A 6,000-nucleotide genomic window follows, 5' to 3' on the forward strand; every position below is an offset into this window, starting at 1 on the left:
TTAAATTACAATCTTTTATAGCATCAGAACACTGACAGACTCATGAATAAATTAATATTTAATCATCACTGGCTCTAAAAAAGTGAATTAATAATACAATCAATTCATTAATAAATGCAATTTTTGGTTAGGAATGTTCAAGCAACCCGACAACCCGGCTTTCCAGTCAGAGCGCCCAGTGCTCTGAGTTTCCGAACAGGTACGTTCTGCGCTCTGAATTTACGAACGACCAGAGAGCACCCAGTTCGCACTCCGACGCTCTCTGGGCGAATTTACGAACTGAAATAAACCAGAACCACCCTAAAAAGGGAGAACCGATCACTGGGTCCTGTAGCGAGTAGCACTGCCACCACCTTTTTTTAACCGGTGAGGTCCGGGGACAGAGGTCGGAACACACCACCACCACACAACACATGGTTAGCAAAAATCCATAGGTATATTTTATTAATTCCAACCGGTAAAATTCATGACATGCGGTAAGTACGGACGCTCCCCGATCCCACTACAACTAGCCCTCCCACCAGAGTACTAGGGACTAAACACATTACGCTACTCTGACGGTACTGACTGCAGTGGACTGGTTTCGCCCCCCTCTTACCCCACGTTAAAGTTTCTAAAACCACCCCCCAAACCCCACACATACGGACAACACAAACAATGACGTTACGTAACATATAACAAAGATTTCAAATTAAAAAGGCAATCAACTTGTCCAAGTGCTATATAGGGCTGGAGCCTCCGGGGGGGCGTCAACACGGTGAGTAGAATTGGGACACTCACAGTTAGTTAGTCAGTTATTATCAGTTACAGTTTTTTTTATGCTCGCTAAGTCACAGTGTTCAATACTGAAGTCACAGAGTCACAACTCTTCATACAGTCAGCAAATCAGAAGCCCATGTGGGCCAAACTGTGACTCTTACTCTGTGATTTGTGCATTGCTTTCATACAAAATGCATTCAATGACCACGTTCTCCAAAATCCATAACACGTCTCATTCAAACTCCTCCACCTGCAAAACACTATGTATTTGCAACACATTTTTAAATTGTTAACATACTGTGTTCAAAACTCTGAAGAACACATTCAAAACAGAATGATTTGGTGCATTTTTGCAGTAATCATATTCCTATCATATATGACAACGCTCGCAATAAACTTTTTTTTTGCACAGTGTTTGAGTGTGCAGGTGCTGTTATTTTGCACTCTATTGATACTCTTCAGTTCCAGCACCTCAGCAAAGTCTGATAAGGGATGAGCGGTGGTATTTTCACTATTTGCAGTAATCATATTGAAATGTCTAGAAAATATTAGCAGAATATATACAATGAAATGAAATAGACTAGATGCATTGCCAGGGAAGACATTAGATGTGACCAGATGCAGACCAGAGGGTGGACCAAAACCCTCAGGAGTGAGACATGTTTGGTGTGATTGCTATTGTATTGTAGCCCTGGAATTTCTGTTTTTCTTTTTTGTTTGAACTTTGCATCTTCCACTTTATTTTTCACTTTTCATTTTACACAAGTAAATGTAGTGTACTTTGAAGTAAATGTACCGTAACTTACTTTCTGCAAAGATACTGAAAAAAAAGGATAAAAGATAGAATAAAGGATAGAAGCAAAAGATAGAATAAAGGATTGAAGCAAATTGTGGCATTTCTGATTCATTCTTGTTGCCTAATACTTAACAGTTGTACAGTCAACTATTCTGTCTATGATTACTATAAATCAAACCATTTTTATAATGAAATATTCATTCTTGTGAAAATCATTCAAACTATGTAATGCTCCCTGTTGTTAGTGTTTTGTAAGTCAGAATGTTATGAATGACTGTGTATGCTTTCTGAGTGAACATTGTTGCCAGTGTATGGTTGAACGAGCTTCTTTTGAGACATGAATGAAGTGATTGGCCAGCATGCGTGTTAGTAATGCAGACTGTATGAAGAGTTGTGACTCTGTGACTTCAGTATTGAACAATGTGACTTATCGACCGTAAAAAAACTACAGAAGTGGACTAGATGTACTACCACGCTAGCTGGACCAGACTACGGGGCGGAGCATGAATAAAATACAAACATTTCAAAATAATTTAAAACAATTCAAAAGGTTCAATGTGAGCTAAAACTGTTGTCATACAAAATCCTAACCAGGCAAAGCAGCAGTGACAATGGCTATAAGCTGTAGTTCTGTTCTGAAAAGAAAGACATCCAATAATACAGACATTAGACAGCAGCCAATTAGACATCACATAAACATAATACATTGTTACGGATATTTACAAAGAACATGTCACTTTACAGGTCGTCAATATTAGTTTGTGTGTTTAGAACACATTACCTTGGCTGTAGCCTATCAATGCCCGCAACCAGACGGCTCTAAACGTGCCTTGAGCCAGGGAACAATAATGACCTCCCTCACAGGAGTAGACGGCTCGGGGATATCATCTGAAATGCATGGATGTATATCATGAGTTGGTGCTTTTCCACTACAGGGCCAGCCCGGGTCGACCCGGGTCAGGCCTGTTCTTTGGCGCTTTTCCATTGAGCGGCCTGTGTCAGCACGGCACGGCACGGTAAAATAGTTATGACGCTTTTCCACTACCGGGCCCGGCTCGGGTCAGCACGGCTCGCTTCGGCACGCTTTTGAACAGTTCTGGGTACAATACGTTTTCTACTATACACAAGAGACCAGGAACGAGTAGGAGGAGTAGGAGATAGTAGGCGGAGTTACGCGTCATAACAGCGCGCCATGGTAGTGACGTATATTTTCACGAGACACAACACAACCACAACAATAGCAACATGGAGGAACTTGAAGCTATCGTATACTTTTTCCTCGGCATGTGGTATATTATTAACCGTGGTTTTTTGGAGAGAAAGAGAAAGAGAGAGGGAGAGAGAGAGAGGAAGCTATGTACACATAATAAAGTCATGTTTTTTGAATCCTTAAAACCACTGCCTTCACTTGTCTGCTTTATGAACTGTAGTATCATTGTTATGTTGAGCATATGAGATGGCTACTGCCTGATCGATGTCGACACTGCTCGTAGTGAATATAAGCACTTGACGCATGTTGAACTCCTGGTTCATTGACTTTACTCCCGGTTCACTTCTCGGGGTGTCAGCGCGGTGGTTAAGGGCTCAAAATGACCGTATACCGATGGTGAAGTTAGCAAAGGAGTATTGTGTTTGTACCACCTTCATAGCCGGTGTTATTCACTGAAATTCGAATGGAGTCTTAGTCATGTACCGTTAACGAGATAGAATAAGCAAAGCAGATTTATGGTACATCGTAAAACGCTCATCAGGGGGGGGGGGGGCCGTCGCTTAAGGCCGAATATCTCCGCGTCACAATGGGTTATAATTCCAAACTAAAATTCTCCATGATCACAATAGCATGCTGAACACACTGAATAGTAAGAACAGTAAGAAGTAGTAGTCTCTGCTGTTCAACGCTGTTGTGAGATTTAAAAATGGCGGTTAGAGGTGTACTGTGAAAACATACGATAACGATGTTGTGACGATTTCCATTGACCAATCAACGGTGTGCAGCGTCACACGTCACACGCAGCCTAGCAAAAAGGTACCGGCTCGCAAAAAGGTTCCTGCCCGCGAAGGGTAGCTAAAGAAGCGTGCCGTACCGTGCCGTGCTGATCCAGGCCGACAAATGGAAAAGCCATTCTTATCGCATTTCCCCCCGTTGGACAGCCCGCTTCGGCCTGCTTCTTTTCCCCTTTTCCATATGTCGTTCTGGGTCGGTTCGGCTCGCTTCTTTAGCTCCCCTTCGAGACCAGGGTCTAAATTTTAAGATCCGGATCTTTTTGCCAGGCTGCGTGTGACGTGTGACGCTGCACACCGTTGATTGGTCAATGGAAATCGTCATCCCATGTCCATAGATTTCTTCACTAACCGCCATCTTGAAATACCACATTCGCTCTTGGAAAATGTCACTACAGTTTCTGTAATAGCTTATTAATAAAGATTAGAAAAATTATGCTGACCATCGTATTATCTTAGTTTAATGTCATTTCAATGAATCATAGAACTTTTATTTACAACAAGCACAACACAAAAATCGCTATTATGCACCGTCTTTGCCCGTGAATAACACCGGCTGTGGAGGTGGTACAAACACAATACTCCTTTGCTAACTTCACCATCGGTCTACGGTCATTTTGAGCCCTTAACCACCGCGCTGACACCCCGAGAAGTTATGCTTTTAACCGTAAACTCGATGAACCGAGAGTTCACCCGCTGCTGCTGCTGTGCCGTCCAGCCATTTTCGCCGTTCACTCATGAGTCAAATGCCGGTAGATTCGCGTCTTGTCGGCGTTTCCCTGGTTGCGAGATCTAAACTACTAGAACTGAAAGCGGCAGGTAACAGGCACGTAACATATATGCTGTATAAATAAATATATTTGACTACCAGCAAGACAGCGCTGCACTCGTATCTATCAGCCTGTCTGTATAATGATGTCATTGAATGCCGATGCTGAGATACTGTGCTGATGAACCATTCGCTGACTGTCTTAATAAATCAAGTACAGAGATTCCGACCCGTGTTGAACATCCTATTTCCTTGTCAAATCGTGTATGCTGTGCAGTGTGCATCATGAGATGACAACGCATTTAAGATCACAATCCTCAATAGATTGATTCCATCGTTTTACCGACAAGAAGATTCTACAATCTATCAGCCTTTCCGTAGAAATACATCGCTCCCTGTATAACGATATATATCTAACGTTACATGTTTTAAGGCTGATCTGTGCATGATGGTGCTGCATTTTGACATAATTCTTATCGCATTTCCCCCCGTTGTGCTGCCGTTCCGTAGTCCAGAGCTTCATCATCCCCCTTCACACCTTTCCATCCCTGGCGTCATTTTATCAATGAACGTGGTATTATACATATTTACATATTACATATTTGTTGTTATTTATGGAAGTGTCCGGTTGCTGGAGGAACCAGGACGCCGGCTACACTGCACAGTTTAGCCCGAAATATATAGAGAGAGTGCAGCCCGTTGACAGAGAAACGTTTTAACAGGGAATTCGCTCCACGCTGTGTCGACGGTGATAGGAGTGGAGGATCGACTCCATTCAAATGGTTTCAGATGCCCTGTCTTCTCCTCTATCCGGACACGTTTGAATTGTTATCCTAACCCCCGGTAAACCGAAGTTATTAACCCGCAAACGGCACCGTGTTTGTCCGTGAATAACACGGCACACAATGATACTACAGTTCATAAAGCAGACAAGTGATGGCAGTGGTTTTAAGGGTTCAAAAAACATGACTTTATTATGTGTAGAACAACATATGTGCAGAAAAATCCAATAGAAATGATTCAAACATGCAGACAATCAGACAGTAGCCATCTCCTGAACATAACAATGATGCTACAGTGAGGTAAAATAGTAGCCATCTCCTTACGATAGCCCACATAAGTTTCTTTCTCTTTTCAGCATTCCTCTTTCGAGTATCCTTCCTTCTGTCTTCGCTCTTCTGTCTTCTCTCTTTTCTCTCCAAAAAACCATGGTTAATAATATACCACATGCCGAGGGACAGGCATAGGATAGCTGCAACTTCCTCCATGTTGCTGTTGTTGTGTCTCGTGAAAATATACGTCACCACCATGGCGCGCTGTTATGACGCGTAACTCCGCCTACTATCGCCTACTCCTCCTACTAGTCCGGGTCGGTTGTGTATAATGGAAAACCAGAACTGATCAAAAGCGGGCTAAAGTGACCCGACCTGACCCGATCCGACCTGGGCTGGGCTGCGCTGCTGATGGAAAAACGCCATTAACAACCGAATAGAGAGAGAGAGAATAGAAAACACCCACGTTTTTAACTGAACAAACTTGACATGTGGTAAACCTGCCTCTCTAGTTATGAGCTGACGCTTTCTTTGTTGTCTGATAGGTGTGTTCTTTAAATATTTGTCTTCACTAACTGTAGCCAGGTGAGGCCCCATAGCTCAGTGGTTAGAGCACTGGTCTT

Source organism: Nansenia antarctica (genome assembly GCF_963989245.1).
Source record: "Nansenia antarctica genome assembly, chromosome: 2".
NCBI classification, from domain to species: domain Eukaryota; kingdom Metazoa; phylum Chordata; class Actinopteri; order Argentiniformes; family Microstomatidae; genus Nansenia; species Nansenia antarctica.